The 25,099-nt window shown below is 48.1% G+C and overlaps 3 non-coding genes across 3 annotated transcripts; 1 reads left to right on the forward strand and 2 right to left on the reverse strand.

The window, feature by feature from the left end:
• The first annotated feature begins 2,631 nt into the window (after positions 1-2,631).
• On the forward strand, positions 2,632-2,703 carry TRNAP-AGG (transfer RNA proline (anticodon AGG)). Its single transcript has one exon. It is a non-coding gene; the product is annotated as a tRNA-Pro (tRNA).
• Positions 2,704-23,606: 20,903 nt separating this feature from the next.
• On the reverse strand, positions 23,607-23,678 carry TRNAP-AGG (transfer RNA proline (anticodon AGG)). Its single transcript has one exon. It is a non-coding gene; the product is annotated as a tRNA-Pro (tRNA).
• Positions 23,679-24,138: 460 nt separating this feature from the next.
• Positions 24,139-24,210, reverse strand: TRNAP-CGG (transfer RNA proline (anticodon CGG)). Its single transcript has one exon. It is a non-coding gene; the product is annotated as a tRNA-Pro (tRNA).
• Between the last annotated feature and the right edge of the window lie 889 nt (positions 24,211-25,099).

Genomic DNA, 25,099 nt, shown 5'->3' on the forward strand with positions numbered 1-25,099 from the left:
CTAGGCGGAATTAAGAAATTTATGTATTACACAGACATAGCCCATTTGACGTCTATATTAAGTTTACTGTGCGTCTTTTTATACTTACTGTAACACTATTTAATCTTTGATTCGCATTGCTCCACAGTAATTCTCAGTTTTCGTAGTTGTCTGCCTTTTAGTGATGTTTCAGCAGAACACATGGGTTATAGAGGGACCTAACCTCCGATAATAACGTGTTATAACACTCACCGCAGCAGCTCTCCTCGATTACGATATTCCAGTTAAAATTCGACTCAAAATCAACAACTGATGCACATTGCTCTCACAGTATATTCTGTCAAATTGTTGTTCGGTTGATATAGCTGGCGTATTCCCAGACAGAAAGCAATATTATGAAAAGTGGCCACTTGTGTCGGAGTTCAAACCACCTTTTCACATTACCTTAATCAAAGCTTGTCACACTAGGCTACGAATGTTACATCAGTTGTCACTGCTACTATTGACTACAATGGGCTCGCGGTAATGCGCTGTCAGTCAGACAATTTTTATTTGTTTTTCTTGCGATTACACTTCCTTCTAAAACTGACGAGAAAAAATCGTTCTCGAAAATTAAGCAAAAAGAAAACGAAAGGCGTGCGTGGCGGGCTGCTTGGCTGGCGTATAAGACCGGCTCTGTCTCAACGAACGGTGAACGCACTCACTGGTGTTCATTCATAAAAAAACCGCTGCCATATTTTCATTTCGTATTTTAAGACTCGTGTGTGATTTGCTGCAATTTGCAAACTTATTTTAAAGTAGTTTGATTCTTTGTAATCCAGAAAATAAATTTCGCGCAACAACAGGCAAGCTTATGCTAAAAAACGCATATAAACGCTAGTGTGTATTCGAAAACAGCAGTTTCCAAATGCTTAGTACAAAACGCAAGTTGGAAATTTTCAGTGCAGAGAATGTAAAGAAACTGATATTGTGTGGTTTGTTCAGAAACAGACCGACAATACTTGAAATTTGGAACATTTTTGAAAGTACATTACCTTTCATCAAGATAACTAAGAGGTTAATAAGTTTCGTGTCGAAAACAAAATACTCCTACGACGCTGTCTTTTATCCTACATTTCAACCACAGCTCAAGCCCCAGTGACTCAGTAATAAACTAGCTGTGACAGCCCCAGTTTCATTCAGGAAAAATGTTAATGCGCTCAAGTCTTCTGCGATGTCAGAACACGATGCAGAACCCCAAGTGGCCGAAATTGATTTGGAGGCCTGAAAAACGGCGACTTTAACATCCTTCACGTAACGTGATTACCCCGCATAATAACTTCTCCAATGAAAAAATAAAACACGCCTTGAGCACGCAATGATCTTCATCGGCAAACCTTTGTGTCAACTAGCATTGTTCGCCTTAACAATTAATCATTTGTTGACCCCTTTTCTTGTCTGTCGTGGGACTAAGGATATGATTACCGCTTGGGGGCCAAAAAGGCAAGGCTCAGTTTTCAGAGAAGCCCGTGATGTTCCGTTTTTCTTTTAGCTACCACGACAGATAAGAAGCTCAGGCTTATCTTCAAACTTGGATACCAGCCGGCCAGCCCAGACATTGAATCAGCAGAGTGCTTTCAGTGATAACAAGCCAGTTTTTAAGGGAACGAAGATATCCTGATGCACTAGTGCAAAATGTTGATCTTCTAGCATGAGTAAACTTTACTAATACCCAACATTTTACTACCTGCGTGGTTGTTGCACAGTTATAAATACAATCCCGTCGACCGCGAGGAGAACAAACAAACCGATTAATAAAGAAATAAGTATGCAGGAAATATGTTCTAATGCCAAATATTGATGCTTCCACGGTGCACTTAGAGGGTGAGGCGGCCCTGCGTCAATTTACCGGCTGTTGCGGAAGGCAGGCACAGGACAGTGGGCAGCAGACCAAAACATGCCATCGGGGCTCGTTGGTCTAGGTATGCTATCCACTCCGCGATGTAGTTCTTCCACAACCTATGTACAGGGCCTTATACAATGGAGGCCTGGGACGCGACGTACTTAAGCGTGTGAAGGCGATGCAGGTGCCGCCAAGTGCAAAAACTTTTTTCTTTAAATTACATACCGGAACACTACCAGTAAAGGAATTCTTGGAAAGGAAGCAGTTATTTCTACCTTGGGGATCATACTGTTTAATTTGTAAACAACCAGAAACAATAGACCACGTTTTTTTGCACTGTTGGGAGGGGGTATACTTTTGGGACATCTTACAACGGACTTTAAAAAAGGAATTTCCGCTCGACGCTCATGGTATTCGGTACTTGCCTGTAGAGAGTGAGGATGGGACACCATTCGACCTCATTATGCTAATGGGCCTCCATTGTATTTCGCGCTCCAGAATGGCAGGATATCATCGCGACCCTGATGCACGGCCAGCGCGGATCTATTTTCGGGAGTGCATGCATAAGTATACTGAAGTTCAGAAACTTGCTCCTGAAGCTCCCGAGTGGCTCGAAAGAGTCGAGCCTTTGGTGACGCTTAAGGAGTTTTAACGTGACGAAGCCACGCACCCCCAGGCGGATAGTGTTGTTAATTATTGCTCATTGTGCTCTGTAAGTGTATTTGTGTACTGTGGTTCTTGCCGAAGTCAGGCAATAAAGAAAAAAAAAAGGCTCGTTGGTCTAGGGGTATGATTCTCGCTTAGGGTGCGAGAGGTCCCGGGTTCAAATCCCGGACGAGCCCGTTTTTTACTTTTAACTTTCAGGCTATCAACGGTTTTTTTTTTTTATTAACAGCCTGTCTGTTTGCGACCGCGTCCGTTCTGAAATGAATGTTCATTTCTAAAATGCATGTTCTTCTAACCTAAAAATGTTCTGAACGGCGAATAGGAGAACAGGTGCGAAAATAAAATGCTCCAGAACGTTTAAAAAAATGTTAAATATAAAGCAGACGCACAGGGCATTTGTTTAGGCTGACATTGCTTGCATTGTCTAATTTATCTTGATTTCATTGTTATTTCCTTGATTTCATTTTCATGTTATTGGCTTTTGATGTTTTGCTCTTCGTAAGCAAGTATAGTACGTCACTATTATTTCTAATGGAGGTTATTTAAGCTGAGATTGTATAACCGATGCATCGCCACAAGTCTAACCACAAGCACCACCCCCAGCTACACTACCAGCTGAACCATGGCGCAGGTACGGATATTTCTTTCGCAATTACCGGGCTTAACAAGCTAAGCCACAGCGAATTTTTTTAAGCTGAAAGCCATTCAATTGTTCGTTTGAACAAAGAAACTTCCCTGAAGCACTGGTCTATGGTCTTTTTATGTGATTTTAATGGCGGTGTTGGGCATAGAGAAGAGGAAGAAGCAGATGCACTCGAAGTGCAAATGATATAGCATATATTTGCTTCAAATGGACGCAGTGGAACAATAAGGCTTCTTGCGAAACATTTTATGCATGTAGAAGACATTTTTGCCTCAAACTTTTCTTTATGCGCCATGCAAACAACGACTGCCCCTTTGACACAAAAATCGCAGCAGCGCTCACGTGGTGAAGAATTATTAAAGAAACATTGTGACGAAGAAATGGAAATAGAATGAAACAAAGCACAAAACTCTCTCATGGCGGACTCCTGAACCGCGACGGAAGAGAGAAAAGGAAGAAGGAGGTGAGAGTGAGGAGCGACAGAAAGTTGCCGCAATCAAGGGTGGCAGAATAAATTCCACCAACCCGGTTTCTTTCATTCCCAAACAATCTGAGCAAACGCATATTAGAGCGCGGATCTTAGGCGCCCGTTTCTGCGTTTCGCGGCGTCGCCGTTGTCCGTTGTAACCAGCAGTGGACACCCTTTAAGCTGCGATGGAGCGGAAGCTTGGAAAGGAGAAAGTAAAAGGGCAACCTCCTCCCCTCCTTAGCAACCGGAGCGCCAGTTGGGGGCACAGCTGTGCATAGCAACCGTGACGTCACACAGTCTAGGTAGAACGAGCGCGCGCGCGTCGGCGGTGGCAGCTGCACCAACGCTCCTTCGCCAGACGTCTCGTTGCAGTCGAGATAGTGAGGCGCATGGCTCCGAAGCGGCCCAGTGATTCCGAGCCTAGCGATTCGGAGAAGCGGCAGTGGGTTGACGACAAGGTGGTGGTGGAAACTTTTATTGCCAATGATGTAAATCGCGGGGGCGAAGCCCCCTACATGGGACTTGGATGCCTCCTCAATGTGAGGAGGAGGCACCCTTACAGCGCGAAGGATAGCCCCTGGAGCGCAATCCTTCTGTGAGCGCTGGAGATGATCCGGCGCTGGTCTTGAGCGGACGAGCTGGTCAGAAGAGACTCCCAGTAAGACTCCGCCGCGGTTGGTGATGGGGGATGAGGGAAGGTGGGGCATGTGAGAAGGGTGTGTAAGAAGTCTCCTGGTTTGCCGCAAAGTTTGCATGATGACGAGAATTGGTCTGGGTATCGGGCATGCAGCAGTATTGGGTATGGAGCAGTTCGGATTTGTAGTTGTCACCAATGTGCAGCCTGCGGTATGGTGAGGGATGGAGTTGGGTTGCGTATTCCCTTCGTTTGTCTCGGTAGTACGAGAGAATATCACGGAAGGAGAGCAGGCGCTCCGAGGCTCGTAGAGGGGGCTCGACTCCTGCCCGGAATGTGAGACCTCGGACTAGGGAATGAGCCTCCTCGTTGCCAGGGAGGCCAGCATGTGCTGGCGTCCAGATGAGGGTGATGAGGCGCCGGGGCTGCCAGAAACGTAGTAAACGAGCAGCGGTGCTGGATATGTAGCCCTTCGCATAATTTAAAATTGCAGATTTGGAATCGGAGATCATTTTTGTGGCAGATGTAGAAATGAGAGCAAGCGCGATGGCTGCTTCTTCTGCCTCTGTGGTCGAATTGGTAATGATTGAGCTGGAGGTTAGAAGCTTTGCATTATTGTCGGCTACCGCCAGGGCCATACGGGAGCCTGTCGTATATTCCGCTGCGTCCACGTAAACCACCTCATGGTCCTCGCTATACCGTTTGTGAAGGGCCCGAGCCCTTGCTACTCTGCGTTCCCTGTCTCGCTCAGGGTGCATGACAAGGCTTTCGCCAAGCACTCTTTCGAATTTCCAAAGTGACTTTGGTATTTTTATGAGGAAAGGAAATGCGCAGTATCTGTCTCCCACAGTTGCGAAACCAATAGAGGGAAGGCTTGTAAAGCAAAGGCAAAAATTTGTAAATTGGTTTTTGAGGAAACGCAATGCGCAGTATCCGTCTCACACAACTCGGTGGACACCTGAACTAGAGGGAAAGGTGCATAACTGCCCTCTTGGAACAGTGGACACCTAGGCATTGCGGCCGCAAGTCGAGCATATATCCATCAATTTTTCCGCCCACAAAGCTTCCTTCATAGCACTCAAGAACTGTTAGTGGAGTGTTTCTTAAAGAAGGAATATGTGTGAAAAATAAAAAGTTCTCTCTAATTGTACATACATGTCTCTCTCGAATTCATTGCCGCAATATATGGAAAAGCTTAAACAGCTGATGAGCAGCGCTCAAATTTCGCATTAGGAAGTAACGTAATCGTTGGCAGTTTTTTGAACAGGAAAAAAGTTTATGAACCAATTTTTATTTATATATCTAATACTTCACTACAACAATCAATATCTAAGATGAAGCGGCGTTATGGCACTGAGCATTTGTATGGTTTATTTTCTCCCTTTCTATCATTGAATATTGTCGTAGTACAGCAAATTCGTGGCATTTACTCATCATTATCCCCAGCCTGACTACTCGTACTGCAGGGCAGAGGCCTTTCTCATGTCTCTCCAATTAACCCTGTCATTTGCCAGATGCGGCCAACGCATCCCCGCAGACTTCTTATTCTCATCCACCCACCTAACTTTCTGCCGTCCACTGCTACGCTTGCTTTCTCCTGGAATCCACTCCGTTACCCTTAAGGACCAACGATTATCTTGCCTTCGCATTACATTTCAAGCCAATTTCGAATTCCAATTTTCCATTTCCAATTTCCAAGCAATATTTACAAGCCAATTTCTTCTTCTTGATTTCGACTCGGATGTCAGTAACCCGCGTTTGTTCCCTCACCCACTCCGCCCGCTTCCGGTTTCTTAACGTTACACCTATCATTTTCCTTTCCATAGCTCGCTGCATTGTCTGTAACTTAAGTGAACTCTCTTTGTTAGCCTCCATGTTTCGACCCCATAGGTGAGTATACCGGTAATATACAACTGTTGTATACTTCTCTCTTGAGGGATATTGGTAAACTGCCATTCATGATCTGAGAAAACCTGCCATATGCGCTAAATCCCATTTTTATTCTGGTTATTTCCATCTCATGATCCGGATCAGCGGTCACTGCCTGTCCTAAGTAGACATATTCTCTTACTACTTCCAGCACCTCGCTGCCAATTGCGAACTGCTGTTTCCTTGCTAGGCTACTGAATATTACTTTGGTTTTCTGCTTGTTAATTTTTAAAGCCACCGATCTGCTCCGCCTGTCTGACTAATTCATCATGCTTTGATCATTGGTGATGCTCAAACGGTGATAATTTATTCCATCCTTCCGCATACAGATCGCCGGTAGAATTTCTTCGTGGGCAGCTGGCAGACAGTCGAGCGATACTTAGCTTTTTGTAAAATAAAGTACGATGATAGGGAAATGAAATATAGCAGATAGGAATACACACAAACGGGACGAGTGCCCTCTCTCTATTCATTGTTTCTGCTTTGTGCGCATTCGCCGCCATCATGTGCCATACAGCGGCCGCAGCATCATGCAAAAGTAAGCAGAGGTAGCTTGCGTGTCTGTGTGCCTTAAGGCCTTTGTTATCAATCAATCAATCAAACGATCGATCAATAGATAGATCCAATCTAATTAATTTTCACCAAGAAGAAAAAAGCAAATGGTGAAAAAATGGGGTCAGGGGAAAAAGCTACACAGTAGCAACTTTACAAGGCTCCAACCACTCAGTCAACAATGAGAGGACTGCAACGGTTTAAAGTTGCACTCTAAAACTGGGGACAGTAGAAAAAAAACATAAGTGGCAATCAGCATGTAAAAAACAATCAAAACAAAAGCAGACTTTATGTACAACTAAGATTCGTTGATGAAATGACTGTTTATTGTCACTTTTGTTCAGTGCCATTACGTCTATGTGTTGCTTCGTGAAATCATTAAGTGTGCGGCGGAGAGTGTAATCAGTGTAATTTGGCCATAGGTTGGGCGTGTGAAAGGAATTTTCTGTGGTAGTTGATGGCGATGAGGTGGAATTTAGCTTTGTTAGCAGAGATTAGCGATTCAGAGGAATGAATCTAACTTCCCCTGTGTAGCTCCAATATCACTTTTTATTAGTTTATAGTTGTTTATCTTAGCAGCCGTTATTACTTTCTATTTATGGAAGAGAATTTTAATGTGCTCATTGAATTGGACATTTTCTATTGACCGAACTGCCTTTTTTTGTAACAAGATTAGTTTGTTTAACTTTTCTGAAGCAGTGTTTCCCCACACTAGTGTACAGTAATTGAGTACCCAGTGAAGAAAACAATTATACAGAAGGTGAATAGCTTTGATGGGAAATAAATGGTGATTTCCATAGAGCATACCTACTGCTTTTTGCGGTAGTGGGCAAATGTGATGCACCTGGTGCACTGAACAGAGCCCACTTGGTTTTGGATTCATTTAGTTATAGGTTGTTATTCTGAGCCCACTCTTTAAACCTAAAACAAACGAAGCTTGCGCGCGCTAAAATATGGGTAAAATCTTTCCCAGAATAAAAATATGATAGAATAACCAGTGTGAGCAACAAATTTCGATAAATTCTAAATTAGTGCTAAATTATTGACATAAAACTGAAAGAGGGCAGACCTATAACGCTGCCTTCTAGTGCCCAGCTTTGTATAAATCTTGTTTATAATTTATGCTCATTAATTTCCACGAACTGCGAGCTTGAGCACAAACACGGGCGGATTAACTGCGTTCATACGTCACGCTAGCCATATTTTTGTAGTGTTCCCATTAATAGATACTCATTCACACGATCAAAGGCTTTAATGAAGTCTATGTAGATGCCCAAAGTCATTAGTTTCCATCCTAAACTTTCTAAGAGAATGTCTTTTTGGTTCAGCAAAGCATTTTCTGTGGAACGCTTTTTCCTGAAACCAAACTGACATTCAGTTATTAGTCCATGCTCCTGAGAAAAATTATGAGTTCGAATATTAATAGTTTTTTCCAGCCCTTCACAAAATATGGGTAAAATAGATATCGGATGGTAGTTATTTATTCCATTTCTGTCCCCTCCCTTACGTACTACGATAACACGTGCTGACTGCATGTTCTTTGGGAATACACCTGTTGAAAGTGCGAAATTAACTATATTGGCTAACACAGGTGCAATCAGATCAATCACGTATTTAATAGGCCTAGTTTGCAAACCATCTGTGTCCGTGCTACGACTATTGTTAAGGATCTAGAAAACAGCACTTACTTCGCTAGCGCAGGTTGGCTGGAGAAATGTGCTTTTAGGATTTATTAGGATGTGTGTGATGCGTCTGCTACTACAGCTGTTTCTACCTATCCGGGCAAAAAAAATTCTGAAAACAGTCTGGAAGTTCTGATCGCTGCTTGACTTTGTCATCTATGATGAGACAATCGATTCGCGAGGTGCTAATTCATTTAATTTCTTCCATTTCTCGCTTTTTGAAAGACGACCTCCATCAAAACTGTGCTGGTAATGGTCGTTCTTTGGTTTCAATTTTGGCTGTTTAGTTTATTAAAAAATTTCGCGTATTCCAACCCCTGCTCCGCTGTAAGCTGTTAAAATTTGTTCTCCTTTATTTTCATCAACTCCCGTGTAATCCACGGTCATCAAGCCGTTTTAGGCTGGCAGTATGGTTCAATATACCCGTGCCAAGAGGGAAAATTAAACGCCAGTAAGTGCTGACTGCCCTAAGTTTTAACGGCATTCGCGAGATGCGCAAGCAAAATAATAATAGCCTTAACCCCACTCAGCTTGCTCAGTTCGCCACAGCACATTTGCCTGATAAATGAGTACTCTCGACTCCCACAATTCCTCGCACAGAAAAACATGGAAATTTGTTAGTAACAACTTCCCATCAAGTAGACAGAGTGCGGCACGGATATTACTCTGTACCACAGAAAGCTCGAACTGAGCATTCCTTCATTTAAGCGGTAACGCTGCAGGCAGCTTCTATGCGCCGCACATTTATTTCTCACGTTTTACTGCCTTACAATTCTCGGTAGCCTCTCACTTCTGGCAATTCTTATCTTAGCATCTTATGCGTTAGCAGTCGTTAAAGGCGCTTAAGCGAGGGCCGTATAACCAGACGGCCTTTTGCAATGCTTTGTTTTATCGGCAGCAGTTAGATAACACAGCTACTTGGGTTTAGATTCCCTTCCCTGCAAGTCCCAAAAGTAACACTGATAAAACCACGGTCAAAGAGGCCCTACGAAGCTGCAGCTGATAAGCCGCTGAGGGGCGGCCCAAATGGACTGCGAGCGTCGCGCTTAGATAATCGAAAAGCGGTTGCGGCAGCTATATATACTCGAGCGTTGTAAACCTGAACGTAGTCGCTTCTTGTCTCGAAATGAATGAATACGCTCTCCTAGCCCTAGAACTGTACTTCTCTGAGACTGCTCACCGGCCTTTATCGGGACAACTTATATTTCTTTTGTTTATTGTACCTAGTGCAGTATGAATAAAGATGCGCGGACTGATCAGTTTAAAAAAAGGCTGAAGTTAGCGATTCTATTTCGTCTCGATGCTTTCTATCGTGAGCCACATTTTTGCGATTGCTAGAAGGTGAATGCCCAGTACACCGGCAAAGATGCTGGGTCCAAAATTTGTAATATTATGCGAAGCATATTACTAGAGCTACACTACAGCCCGTCGAGCGCGGCGGTGGAGCTACCATTGACCTTTAGCGTGACCACGTGACACCACGTGACAACATGACGCCACAGCAGAGGAGAGATGGGCTGCCGGCTCGCGCGGTCAGCCGCGGCGGTGGAGGCTCCACATCAGAGGCGCGGCGGCTGACCACGTGACAACATGACGTCACAGCAGAGGAGAGATGGGCTGCCGGTGCGTCCACACCACCAGAAGATGCGTCTGGTGGTGTGGCGGGTGTGCTCCGCATGAGCTCCCGCGAACTTGATCGACAACGGAGGATATTGAAGGCGGAGGACTCTGAGACTTCAAGAGCCGTTTGCCGGAGCAACGGAGCTTCGAAGGGATACAAGTTTTTGATGGTAGGCCCGTTTTCATGATTTTATCGCCATTTCTGTGCGGCCTCTTAGGAGCCGAGCGCTAAGCCTAGCGTTCGACCAACCATCGCAACGTGGTCGGGGACTCCCCGACGCACGCAAGATACCGGAGCTGGCCGAGGTGGCAATTGATGAGAAGGAACGAGAGGAGGATTGCGTCGAGATGACGGCGCCAGAAGATGAAGCAGAAAAGTCAGGTTTTCAAACCGGCTGGTTTAAACGAGAAGGCAAAAGGTATATACCGGATGAAGATGGCGGCAACAGAAATGCGCAGCAGCAACCTAGCCTAGGAAAATTCAAGCCCAAACTAGGGAAGAAGCTGGCGGAGAACGCGGTGGAAAAGAAAATAATAGACCTACCAAAAGGCGCTATAAAGCTGCTCCTCAGACCGAGCGGCGGCATAACGGCGACGTGGGGGAACGTGGAAGAATTTGAAGTTGCGAACGCACTAGCGCAAGAAGCAGGGGTGGATCCGAAGGTGCTTATGAAGGAAGACGTGGTCTCGATAAACATGACACAACAAACCATCTTCGTTGCATCAGCAAGCGAGGACAGGGCGGTGAAGTACCAAGACGCCAAGAAACTGACAATCAGAGGGAAGACGGTGAAAGTAAACAACCATGCACCGATGCCGGACGGCGCGGGCAAGGGAGTCATACACGGAATTCCTATGAGCATGAGTATGGAGCTAATCAGGGAAACATTGGACTGTGACGCGAACCCGCCGATATTGGGCGTACGGAGACTCGGGGACTCCGGCTCCCTGCTGATTCTCTTCGAGGGAAGCGAGGTGCCTTGGCGGGTGAAGTGTCTAGGATCTTTCAAGAAATGCTGGTTGTACAAGAAGAAGCTAGAAGTGTGCGTGACATGCGGCCTACTGGGACACAGAGCTGGTGTATGCCCAGACCCGAAAAAACTGAAGTGCCGAGGCTGCGGCAAGGAGAATCCGGAGCAGGGACACACGTGCATCCCCGTATGCCAGCTGTGCGGGGGAGCCCACATGCTGGGCGACAGCAAGTGTAGGAAGATGTATAGGAAGCCGTTCGTGGCGACGAAAGACGCAACTAGACGAGAAGATGAGAAAGACGGAGCAGTGCAGGCCAAGGACGGGCCCAAGGGAAGGTCCAGATCCGGGACGCCCTCGAGATCCGAGTCCGGGGCGAGACTCACGGACAAGAAGGAGTTCCCGAGCCTCCCGTCCAGGGAGGACCCGAGACTACCCAAGACGGGGCCCGAGGAAACGGTAAGCTTCGCGAGCAAGGTCACCCAGGCTAACCCAGAAACAGTAGCGCTGAGGAAGGAAAATGCAGAATTGAAGGCGAAGATAGGGAAACAAGAGGCAGAATTAAAGAGGCAAGGAACGGAAATTGCGGAGCTGAGGAAAATGATAGCAGAATTAGTAAACAATAAGCCGAGGTCGGTGGCGCCTCCCACGCAAGCGGCAGCGCGAAAATTGCCGGAGGCGAAACCGGAGATAGAAGAAGCAGACGAGAAAATGGATACGGAGGTGGTTAAACCCACTTCGATAAAGCGAAAGGCGCCCGATACCGGCCCCCTTGTGACGCTGGAGAGGAAGCTAACGAGTAAATTTGGAAGCAGCATTGATAGGCTAGAAACGCAGATGCAGGAAGTGAATGCAAGGTTAAACGCTCTAGGGGACATTAAGGGTTCAATGGACAAGATCCTAGCGGCATTAAACGGCCTCACTGAGAGGATGGCGAATACGGAGAGTGTAGTTTTTTCCAACAATGGACAGGAATCAAAATCAGAAAGAGAACGCCACCATTTGGCAATGGAATTGCCGAGGGTACCGACGGAAGCGAGCGCTATTACAGCACCACGTGCAACATGTAGAAGACAAACCAATTGCTATAGCGCTGCAGGAAACTGGGGGAAATCAGGTAAAACTGGCCGGATACCAAAGTTTCTATAGCGATAGGGGTGAAAAATGCAGAGTGACCACGCTGGTGAAAAGGAATATAGCAACCCTAGAGCACGACGTGAGTACGGGGGACATAGAAGCGGTAATGCTAGAAATGATAACAGGACGCAAGAGAGCAAAAAGCGTATTTCTGCTTAACATCTACAGCAACCCGAAGCAGAAGAAAATGAAATTCGGAACGATATTTAGAAAAGCCATCAAACTGGCCGGCCAGAGCCCGTTGGTGATCGTGGGGGACTTTAACGCGGCACACCAGGAATGGGGGTACGCGAGGCAAGATCCGAAGGGCAGACATCTCCTTGAGGAGTCCCAAAATCTTGGACTTACCTTGCATACCAACCCATGTGCGCCCACTAGAGTAGGTAGCAGTGTAAGTAGAGACACCGCGCCGGACCTCACCTTCAGTAAAAATGCAGGCAGGGTAGAATGGGCAAACACCAGAGAAAATCTGGGTAGTGACCACTTCATCGTAGCTACGAAGCTGGGAGAAGGAATCAAGCTACGGAAACTCAAACAGGCGAGAATAGTGGAATGGGACAAATTCCGGGAGATTCGCAGAAGCCACAGAGCTAAGGAAATTGGAGACATAGGAGACTGGACAAAACAGCTGAGGGAAGATACCAGGCACGCGGAAGCAGTAGCTGAAGGGGAAGATGCACCGGAGATAATGGATAGCAAGCTAATGAGCATGTGCAAGGAGAAGGAAAGGCTCGAGAAGAGACTCAAGTCTCAAAAATGGAACAGAAATTTAAGGCGTTCGTTAGCCAGACACACCAAGGAAATGGAAACGTATGCTATTAAACTAAACGAGCAAAATTGGTACGCCAGGTGCGACGAAACGGAAAGGGGCATGAGCCTAGCAAAGACGTGGAATATATTGCGGCATCTCCTCGACCCGGGAAAATCTAAACAGGCAGCGAGCGCTAAGCAAGTGAAAGCGAGACACGCTTTCCAGGGGACGGACAAACAGCTGATGGACAGGCTCAGGGACATTTACATAGGGGACGCGACAGAAGTACGACAGGCAGAATATGGAGGAGCGGAAAATGAAGATCTAGACGCGGACATTACGGTAGCGGAGATCAGAGCAGCTATCGCTGAGCTAAAAAATCGCTCGGCCCCTGGCCCGGATAAAATATCCAATGTCATGCTCAGGAATCTAGACAACGACTCGATAGATGCAATTGCGCGGTACATGAACAAGGTATGGACGGAAGGTAAATTGCCAGAGGAATGGAAGCAGGCAGAGGTTGTTCTCTTCCCCAAGCCGGGAAAAGAACCAAAATTGGAAAACCTAAGACCGATCTTGCTAACGTCTTGCGTGGGGAAACTCATGGAGCACGTAGTGCAAACGAGGTTAACGAGATACATGGAAGATGGAAACCTATGGCCGCACGAGATGGTGGGCTTTAGACCTAAGCTCAGCACGCAGGATGTAATGCTCAGACTCAAATATGACATTGTAGACAAGAAAGGATTAGATGCCAAGGTGATCATAGGTCTTGACCTCACGAAGGCCTTCGACAACGTCCGACACGAGGCGGTGCTCAGAGGTCTGGAGGAGGTAAACGTGGGCAAGAGAACATACGAGTACATCAAGGACTTTCTCCAAGGGAGGAAGGCGGTGATTAAATTCCATGACGCAGAGTCCCCCGCCATAAGGCTGGGCAGCAAAGGTACCCCGCAAGGCGCCGTACTGTCCCCCTTCTTATTCAACATAGCGATGAGAGGTCTCCCGGCCATGCTGAACAAGATCCCTGATCTAAAATTCAGCATGTACGCGGACGACATAAACATGTGGATGAATAACGGAAGCGACGCGGAAATTGAGTGGAGTCTTCAAAGGGCAGCAGACGTAGTGGTGAAGTACGCGGCCGAACGAGGCCTGGCGTGCTCACCGCAGAAGTCGGAGCTCTTCGTGTACAATAGCGACAGCAGGTACAAGAGAGACGTAGAAATTAAAGTGGTGGTGGGAGGCCTGGAGGTGCCCAGGGTGGAGGAAATGAGGATCCTAGGCATGTTTATCAACAAGAAAGGCAACAACACCAATACCATAAAGAAATTAGCCACATATGCAGACCAAGTGGTAGGCATATTCAGGAGGGTAGCGGTAAAAGGGCGAGGACTAAAAAAAAGGAATCTCCTGAGAATGTCGCAGGCGTACGTAATAAGTCGGATCTGCTACGCGACGCCGTACCTAAACATGAACAAGGCAGAAATAGAGAAGGTATACAGAATATTGAGGAAATGCGCCAAGCGAGCTCTGGGACTTCCGATATCTACGTCGACGGAGCGGCTTGAAAAAATGGGGGTACACAACAGATGGGTTGAGCTGGCAGAGGGGGTGAGAATATCCCAATTAGAACGGCTCGGCCAATCTGAAACGGGCAGGACAATACTCGAATGGGTAGGAATCCGGCCAGAAAGTAGCACGCACAAGATGGTAAACATCCCGGCAGGAATCAGGGCCAAGATATGCGTCCCACCTATGCCGCGGAACATGCACCCCGTGTATAACAAGGAAAGGCGAGAACATAGGGCTAAGACCTACGAGAGGAAGATGAAGGAGCGACCGGCAGACCAGGTGGCATACGTAGACGCGGCTTGCGGACAGCACGGGGCGGCTGTATCCGCTGTGGTCGACGGGGCAGGAGTACCAACGGTAGCGGCTTCGAGCCGCACGAGAGATGCCAATGCCAATGCGGCGGAAGAGTTGGCGATAGCGCTCGCTTGCGTCGGTACCAAGGCCACGACGATTTTAAGTGACAGCAAAACTGCAGTAAGAAACTTCGCGAAAGGAAGAATCTCGGAAGAGGACAAACACGTCCTCGAGGCGAGGCCGATAGAACGTAACATAGAGATAATATGGATCCCAGCGCATGAGTCTATTGCAGGAAATGAGGCTGCGCACGAGCTTGCCCGAGCTCTCTATCACCGGGCGGCCGCAGAGCAGCCCTCCCGCATAGACATGAAAGATAGCCTAATTTCATACCACGAGATTACGGAACATTATAAGCTGAGCAGGAGGGTCTATCCGCCGCCCGACCGTTCCCTCGCAAAAGAGGAGGCAATTGCGTGGAGAAGATTGCAAGGGGGGAATCATATAAGCCCCTTCTGGGTATACATAACAATCTCCAAAGAGGAGAATGACCAATAGTGTATAACGTGCGGGGAGAGGGGCACTCTCGACCATGTCATATGGGAATGTGCTGGAAGCCCGGGCGCCGAGCAAAATATAGAAGATAGAGAAGCCTGGGAGACCTTGCTGCGGAGCGAGGACCCCGCTAAGCAGCAACAAGCCATCCGTCTGGCGGCTGAGGCCGTGAGGAGACAATGTGTCTTCACCAGACCTTAGTTTGCGAGGCTCCTAAGTAGGGCTCTCTAAGGCCTGCGTGCCGGGGGGTCCAAAAAGGAGTCTCATTTCGGTGGAAATAAACGTTCTGATGATGATGATGATGATGGGCTGCCGGCTCGCGCGGTCGGCCGCGGCGGTGGAGGCTCCACATCAGAGGCGCTGCAGCTGACCACGTGACGCAACAGCAGCGGTATAAAGCTGAGCTTGCCTCAGGTTGCTGGTGGTGGTGGTGAAAACTTTTATATTGTAAAAAAGAGTTTGGGAGCCACAGAGTGGCCCCGCTACATGGTCGGCGTCCCTAGTCCGGGACACCGCACGACGAGGCCCCGTCTCTCGCCCGTTTCACCAGAGCCCTTTGGGACTCAAGCGAGGAGCAGTTGAGGAGGGCAGTCTCCCATGCCTCTCTGGAAGGGGTAGGGGAGGGGGGGAGGTGGGGATTTTGAGTACATGCCCACACCATGTGGAAGATATCACAGGTCTCCCCACAGTGTGGGCATCGCCCATCCGTGTTAGGATCGTAATGTTTTATTATTGCAGGACAGAGTAGAGTACCTGTCTGCAGGCGCCTTAAAGTTCGCTCCTCCGTCTTACTCAGCCCTTTTGCAGGGGCCGGGAAAAGGCGGTGGTTGTCGCTATAATTTGTTAATATTTCCCTGAATCGCAGCAGCGGCTGGTTAGTCTCCGAGCCAGAAGAGCTGGGATGAGGAGCCCGGTGGGTAAGCGCTCGGGCAGCCGCGTCAGCGGCCTCATTACCTCGTAAGCCCTGGTGGCCAGGAGCCCAAATGATTCGTTTGGGTGTTGGATCAGTGGCAGTCCGTCGTAGAATACAAGCAGCTAAGGGGGAGATCTCCCCTGCCAAGTAATGTTCACATGCTTTTCGGGAGTCCGTGATGATTATTCTCGAATTGGCGTGGGCGGCAGCAAGCGCTATCGCTACTTCCTCGGCCCGCATTGAATTCGGGGCTCGAAAGGAGAGTCCATCAACGTGCATTTCCTGGTGAACGACAGCGGCCGAGTAAAATCCCGTGGGCGATGGCCCTGCTACGTCTACATAATATACACCGGGTCGGGAGCCGTGTTGTCTCTCAAGAGCCCGAGCCCGCGCTTGTCGTCTGTTTTCATGCATGTCGGTGTCCATGTTACGGGGGAGCGGGGAGACCCAGAGCATATGGCGCCATAGTACTGGCGCCCAGGAGCCGTCTGCGTGAGCCGCGTGTATTGGTTCACGAGGTGGGCCTCCCGCAGCTCCTGGTAGGAGTTTAGCACCCCCAATGCCTTGAGTTTGGCATTAGAGGTAGCCACCGGGAGATCCAGGGCTCGCTTAGTTGCCTTGCGGATGATGGCGTCTATTCGCGCCTCGTCTTGCTTAGTAGTGCGGAGATATGGCACGGCGTAGAGGATCCGGCTAGTCACGAAGGCATAGACGAGCCGAAGCGCGTCCCTGCCCCGCAGACCACCCCGCTTGTTGGAAACGCGGCGGATCATGCGCCCTACCTGTTCGCCTACTCTCTTGAGTTTCGCAATAGTGGAGTCCGGTCTGAGTCTCTGGTGAATGAAAAGGCCCAGAATACGGAGCTCCTCCACCTCTCTAATAGGACCTCCTGACAGAGAGATGTGTATTGCTGTCCTATCCTTTGGGTTGCTGCGACGCGCGTCTTTTCTTTCCTTTTTCTCTTTCCTCTGATCTTTAAACTCTCCTCTGTCTGCACGTGGCAGCGGTGGTGGCTCGGATCGAGCCAGTAGGCAGGCCCGTGCAATTTCCTTTTCATCCTTCTCTCAGTCACAACAACAACAACAGCTCTCTGGGCACTTACGAGGCGGCCAGGTGTTGGGATGCCGCCTAGAAGCAGGGCTGATTTGAACGAGAAGCGAAAGCTTCAGCGTGCCACAGAGACCGATGAAGAGCGGGATGAACGTCTGGCTAAGCGGCGTGCTCAATATGCGGCTCGCGACAACGTTCTACAACAACTGAAGAACAAAGCGAGGAACTTTACCAAGCCTAGCCATCAATATGGTTCGCATCTGACTAGGCTTAACCTTAGCTAAGCCTCAGCCATTTTTTTTCTTTCTTTGCCGGTATGTTATTCTAAGGGCTGTCAACAATGCAATTGAAGGAACCAACTGTACTGATGAGAGTAAAAACTCTTAATTTGCGATGGCAGTTTGCTAAATGATTATCTCTTTCCTTCGTTCTTTCCTTCTTTCCTCCTTTCTTTTTTAGAGCGCAGCTCTTAGGCAGCCGTTTCTGCGGTTTGCGACGTGGCTGTCGCCGTTGTCCGTTGTAACCAGCAGTGGACACCCTTTAAGCTATAAAAGCAATGGAGTGGGAGCTTGGAAAAGAGAATGTAAAAGCTCGACCTCCTCCCCTGCTTACCTACTGGCGCGCCAGTGGGAGGCGCAGCTTTGCATACCAACCGTGACGTCACACAGTAGTGGTAGAACGAGCCGCCCGCGTCGGCGGTGGCAGCTGTACCGCCGCTCCTTCGCCAGACGTCTCCTTGCATTCGAGTGAGTGAGACGCATAGCTCCGAAGCGACCCAGTGATTCCGCGCCAAGCGGTTCGGGAAAGCGGCAGTGGGTTGACCACAAGGCTTTCGCCATACGCACTTTAGAATTTCCAGTGTCTTCGGTACTTTTTTGAGCAAAGGCATTGCGCAGTATCTGTCTCCCAGAGAGGAAGCCGCCATTGCACTCGCAATCACCCGCACGGAAGCCCGGTACATTTTCAGTGATTCAAAAACTGTGATTCTAAATTTTGCTCGAGGCCGAATCCATGTCCCTGCTTTTGGCATACTGGACTCGCCCGATGCACCCCCGCCCCGCCAAGTGGAGCTGATATGGGTGCCTGCGCACTCCGGGAATCCCGGAAACGAGGCCGCCAATCTTTTAGCCCGAGGTTCTTTAAGCCGGGCTCAGGTGGCCTCGGATGCTGGATTCACGAAGGAGCGCATGCACTCATTCAGTGAGCTGACCCAGGTATACAGAGCCTCACGCCAGCTCTACCCTCCGCCCCACCCCTCCCTAGATACAAGATACGCAACACTCTGGCGCAGATTACAGACACACACTCTCCCCTCGCCCCTTACCCTAGCCCCCTATCATCCCTCCTTCCCTACTCCGGCATGCGCCCTATGCCCAGAACCCTTCGCTTCTTCCCTCCACATCCTTTCCCTCTGCCCGGCGGACCCTCCCCCGCGGGACCTAGAGAACCTGAAGACCTGGGAGGACTGGGAGACCCTGCTGCGCTCGGAGGACCCGGCCGTGCAGACCATCGCCACCGGCCGGGCTGCCAGTGTTATGGACCTCAGGAACATAAACACTTGAGTGGAGTGGGGTCGTGCGGGGACCCTGGGGCGTGCCCCGAATTCCTGTTCTAATAAAGTTTTCTCTCTGTCTCTCTCTCTCTCCCACAATTGCGAAACCAATAGAGCGGGGGCTTGGAAAGCAGGGGATAAAATTTATAAATTGGTTTTTGAGGAAAGTAAATGCGCAATATCTGTCTCCCACATCTCGGTGGATACCTGAACCAGAGGAAAGGCGCATAACTGCCCTCTTGGAACAGTGGACACCTCAATCGTGCTTTAAGCTACGTGGCGGTAGTGACAGATGTGCGCTGCATGCTTTGCCGTTGACAACGTTGTGCTTATAAAACCTCTCCCCAAAAGCATGCACCACCTACCACGAACCTCGACGCAGAGCTCGCGCTCGGGCGCTCCACAAACACTATGGCGCGGAACCGTTTGCCGTTTGGGTGGTGGTGGTGGTGGTGGTGGTGGTGAAAAATTTTAGTAATCAAAGAGAGTTTGAGGGTCAAAAAACCCTGCTGCATGGTCGGTATCCTTAGTCCGGGACACCACACGACGAGGCCTCGTCTCGCGCCCGCTTTACTAGAGCCCTTTGGGACTCCAGTGTGAAGAAGTTGAGGAAGGCAGTCTCCCATGCCTCTCGGGTGGGGGTGGGGGAAGGGGAAAGGTGAGGATTCTGATTACATGCCCACACCATGTGCAAGATATCGCAGATCTCTCCATAGTGCGGGCAGCGCCCATCTGTGTTCGGATCGAAGTGTTTTGCTATGGCAGGACAGAGAAGAGTTCCTGTCTGCAGGCGCCGCAGAGTTCGCTCCTCCGCCTTACTCAGCCCCTTGGCAGGTGCCACAGGCGAAGACGTGGTTGTAGCCATCACAAACCCCTCCCTCCAACAGATTGCCACCCTTCACATATCCCCCGCTGCCACTTCCGAGGAGGCCGAAGAGACCGCCATTGCCCTGGCCATCACACGCACGGAGGCTGGATATATACTGTCAGATTCTAAAACTGGCGTACTAAATTTTGCTCGCAGGAGAGTTCACGTACCTGCATTTCGCATACTGGACTCCCTCGCCGCGCACCCGCCCTGCCATGTGGAGCTGATATGGGTGCCTGCCCACTCCGGGAATCCCGGAAACGAGGCCGCCAACGCTTTAGCCCGAGCTTCTCTCAACCGGGCACCGGCGGCCTCCGACATGGGGTTCTCGAGGGAGCGCATGCACTCATTCAGTGAAATGACGCAGGCCTGCAAAGCCGAGAGTCGGCTCTACCCCCCACCTCATCCCTCCCTCGACAATTACCATCAGACACTTTGGAGGCGGCTCCAAACACGCACTTTGCCCTCCCCTTATATACGCTCGTGATATCACCAAGTCCTGTACCCTCTGCCACAACCCCAAAGCCACTCTCGACCATATTCTTTTCTTCTGCCCGGCGGATCCTCCCCCGCGGGGCCTGGAGCACCTTACCACTTGGGAGGCTTGGGAGACACTACCGCGCTCCGAGGACCCGGCCAAGCAAACCATCGCCACATGCCGGGCTGCCAGCGTCATGAGCCTCCGGGACATGAACCTTTGAGTGCAGTGGGGCCATGCGGGGGACCAAGGACCGACGTGTCCAAAACTTCCTTGTTCCAAATAAAGTTTTCATCATCATCATCATCATCCAGAAACGCTGCCACCTGCCACGGTGGCAGGGTTGGTGGGGACTTTCATGTAGATGTAAAGACGAGCGGGAATTTCTGACCACTTATGCGGGAGGACATCACGTTCCTCTCGCTCGTAACGGCTCCCACAGCTGTGACAACCTCGCGAAATACTTGCGCAGACCTCGTTTTTGAGAACCAGGAATTGGTGCAGCAAGTCGTGCATATGTTCATCTATTTCTCCGTTCACAATGCTTCCTTCATGAGAATCAAGAACTGTAAGTAGAGTGTTTTTTGAGAAAGGAATATGTGTGAAAAATAACAAGTTTTCTGTAATTATACAAACATGTCTTGCTCGAATTCTTTGCTTCAATCTATCAAAAAGCTGAAACAGCTGATGAGCTGCGCTCAAATTTCGCATTAGGAAGTAACGTAATCGTCGAAATTTTTTCTTTATCTCTCTCTCTTTCCTTATTTCGCCGCCGCAGTGGTGGCTCACTGGTTATGGTGCTCGGCTGCTGACCCTAAAGACGCGGGTTCGATCCTGGCAGCAGCGGGCGAATTTCGATGGAGGCGAAATTCTAGAGGCCCGTGTACTGTGCGATGTCAGTGCACGTTAAGGAACCCCAGGTGGTCGAAATTTCCATAGGCCTCCACTACGACGACCCTCATAGCCTCAGTCGGTTTGGGACGTTAAACCCCACTAACCTTCCTTCCTTCTTTCTTTCTTTCCTTCTTTCTTTCCTTATTTTTTCCTTCCTTTCCTTCTGTCCTTCCTTCTCTCTTCCTTTCTTTCTTTCTTTCTTTCTTTCTTCCTTTCTTTCTTCAAGACAATATCTTGAAAACTGCTTCAGAAGGCATAGCTAAAGGCCCGGAAATGGCCTGGCTAACCTGTGCCGCCCTGTCCGCGCTACCTGCAAATGGGAACATGTACACTTCCCTACACAACTTATGCCGACCCAAAACAGTGCATAAATTAAAATACAGTAAAGGTTTCCACCTCCATCAATATTTCTAATCAATCATGTCGAAGGACAAGCGAAACATAAATATCATCTATAAGAATTCGAAACCAATTTCGAAAACACCACAATAACTTTGACAGCCAACGCAAATGCTTCCATGAAATGAAGCATGAAATGAAAAATCACCTAGGGAGTGAGTTTCGCACGTTATGCTGATAGAGAAATATATCTTCAACTTCCTTCTTAAATTGTATTCGAGCCATTCTATAGTGCAGTATGTTGTATACGTCAGGACAATCATTCAAGAGTTGTGGTATTAATGACAATAATATTGGCCACAATTTGTGCGTGCTCTGGTCATAACCAATAAATTCTGTGGTATTTCCTATGGGTACTGCTTAACTTGATATTTTTCCTGAAACTGCGAGCCCTTTACTTGGTATACTGACAAAAAGTTCCATCGATACTTTTTTTTAAACAGCTCTTTTATCTCAAGTCTGTTATATCTGGAAAATTCGGAGCAGTGCTGCCAGTTAATGGTACGTTTTCAATTTCCCCCATTGTGTGATTTTACTATGATAAAAAAGAATTTAAGGTTCTCTCTCTCGACTGTCGTTGACCACACGTCAGGCATGAACGGAAACATGCATTATAAATTTTACGGCTAGCATCAGGCACGAGGTAGGATCTTAGTTTAAATAACAAGTCATTTGATCTAGATTAGTCTTTTCTTGATGCGTCGGCGCAGGGCGGCACAAGAAGTTTTCCTCGAACGTAGCAGGAAAAAATCAGATAGTAGTTCAATGTTAGAAAGGTACTACCGACAATTCCTGAGTTAAGGCTGGTAAATTATTTAGTCATTTTGACTTAAACAACAAATAATTCTTTTTCTGATATAAATTGCGATTTATATGACCTTAATGACATGTTTTCATTTTTAGCCGTACATTTGCTTCCGTAAATTGCTCATGTGAGGTAACTCCTCTAATCTGCGTACACCACATTTTTTGCCTTTGATTACTAATAATATTCTTTTTGTAGAGAAGGCTCCTTGGCTGGTACAGCGGGCACAACAGTAACTACAGCGCGGGTGGGACAGAATATGTCACGTCGAACCTGTGCCTTGGAGCGAAGCGTCGCGATATGATGGACGTCCCTGAACGCTGTGAGCAAGTGAACGACTTTCCAATTGCGCGAAAAATAGGCACAATTTGTTGAGCCACAGCCACGATGCTAATCTCGTTTTGGAAATTCTAAACCCTAACTTGGCTATTACTGACAGCCAGCCACCAATTTATAGTTATAACCATGTATTTGACTAATACATATAAAGGCAAATAGTGTATTGGCTAACAAGGCAGAAAATGGAGCTATGGTGCACATTGATTTTGAAAAAAATGCAGGCGCAAGCTTCGATACACGGACACGAGCAAACTAGAGTACACAGCTCTTAAACCAGTGGTTTTCTCCCTTCCCTACCTCAAATTTAGCAGCTGTGCTTTTACTAGTTTACATGCATGAACGATTTTGTGGTGACCGCCAACACTATTACTATGCTGCAAAAGCCATACTGTTTCCTCAAAAAGCCGTTTCTTTTTAAATTAATTACGGGCTTCCATTCAACACCTGGTAGCAGCCCGCCGTATAAGATCCTGGTGGTTTCTTGCGAGGCTGTTTGGCTTTGCATACATTTACTATGACGCGCCTACCTCATCATACTAAACATCTTGAATAAACAGCGCGAACGAAGACGAGCACAAAAGACAAGGAAACGGACGACACAGCGCTGTTTTTAGAAGATACCCCGTAGGAACGCCCGAAGAACAAGAAGTAAGTTGCGTTAACGCGTTCAGGCGGGCTAGTTGGTTAAGCACCTTGAATAAACAGCGCGAACGAAGACGAGCACAAAAGACAAGGAAACGGACGACACAGCGTTGGTCCTTGTCTTTTGTGCTCGTCTTCATTCGCGCTGCTTATTCAAGATACTTTTAACCAAATAGCCCGCCAAAACGTGTTAACGCAACATTAAACATAATGAAACTTAACAACAATACGTAGAGAATGGGGAGTAATGGTTTCGGCTCGGGGTAAAAGAAACCTTGAAATAAAAATAGTAATGGCAGGTTAGCGTACTTCCCACAAAAAAGAAAAAAGGGCTCGTCCGGGATTTGAACCCGGGACCTCTCGCACCCTAAGCGAGAATCATACCCCTAGACCAACGAGCCAGGTTAGGAAAGTAGCAGCGTCTGCTGCTACACTCCACCACTACGCAGATCACTACGCAGCCCAGCTAATAGTGCGTGGACGGGGCCTACGGAGCCTTTCATGCTTGAAAGAAGGTTCCTCAGCATTTTGTCTCCAGCCGTCTCCACTCTCTGTACTCATTTCTATTATTTTGCTGCAACAAGTGAGATATCTGACACGGGTTCATGCATAATTAAGGCATTCTGTGTTTTTCAGTTTGAGGATGAATTCTTTCGTCAAAATCTGAGTCAGGTGCCTTATTCTTCGAAGAAGGTTCATGCTTAGAGTCGACGGGGTGGAACTTGTGGCAACACTAGTGTGCCGTTTTTAGGACAGCAGTGACGTAGCTGTGACATTCTCAGCTCCGGATGGCTGGAAATGAAGCTACCACGTTGGCCTATTTTGGTTTTGCTTTACAGCTCATGTAAAAAAAAAGTTACCGGGCTCGTCCGGGATTTGAACCCGGGACCTCTCGCACCCGAAGCGAGAATCATACCCCTAGACCAACGAGCCGACTTAAGAATCTGTTGCGAGCGCATTGCCTCTTTCGAGGAACGCTTCAAAATCGCCCAAAATTCAGAAACTACGAAAATACGATCGATCTCAAAGGCTCATCGATGTGCTCAATGCCTTGCGTGGTATATGATTTCGGATGTGAAGGAGGAAAGAAGATTACAGGTATCGCTTCGAAAACGTCGAATGACATTGGTGTTGTCGTGGCGCACCACTCATCACGTTCTTGCATACAGAGGGCAGCGCAGCCGGCTGGTAGAGAGCAAAGCAAGAGTAGAGAAAAAAGGCTCTGTGTAACTTATTTTGCTCAAATTAGTTGTTCCCTGATCATTATATATTTGTGATAATAGGCATTATGTACAATTTATTATTATGCTTTCTTATCCCCCATTTTTTTGCCGCTCAACATTGTCGTAGAACTCTTTATTGGTGGGACAAATTCAGGCGACGATAATTTGTTTCTTACACTCACATATCTGGACAGAGCTTCTTCTTGGACAGCTGGTTGATAGTTGGGGTATAGTTAGCTTCCTGTAATACGAAGTGTGATGTAAGCGAACGTAAACACAACATAATGGAATACACGCAGACTTAACGACTCTCTTCTCTGTACACGTTTTTTTGTGCGTGTGTGTGTGTCCTTTGTGTGGATTCTCTGCCATCATTCCTCATAAAGCTTCCGCAGCATCGTGCCTCGGTAAGCTAGGATAGCTTACTTGTCAGCGTGCGCTAAGGCGGCCTTTTGGTCGCTGTCCAACTTCCTGGTGGGTTACTCTGCCCAAGAAAGAGCTCGAACAGAACATTCATTCGTCCAAGCGCTTGAGCAGCAGTTCGACTGCTTCTATACGCCGCTCATGACCTCGTTACCTTTTACTGCTTTGCGATTGAT

Source organism: Amblyomma mixtum, chromosome 8 (assembly GCF_055824585.1).
Source record: "Amblyomma mixtum isolate Tamu chromosome 8, ASM5582458v1, whole genome shotgun sequence".
NCBI lineage: Eukaryota > Metazoa > Arthropoda > Arachnida > Ixodida > Ixodidae > Amblyomma > Amblyomma mixtum.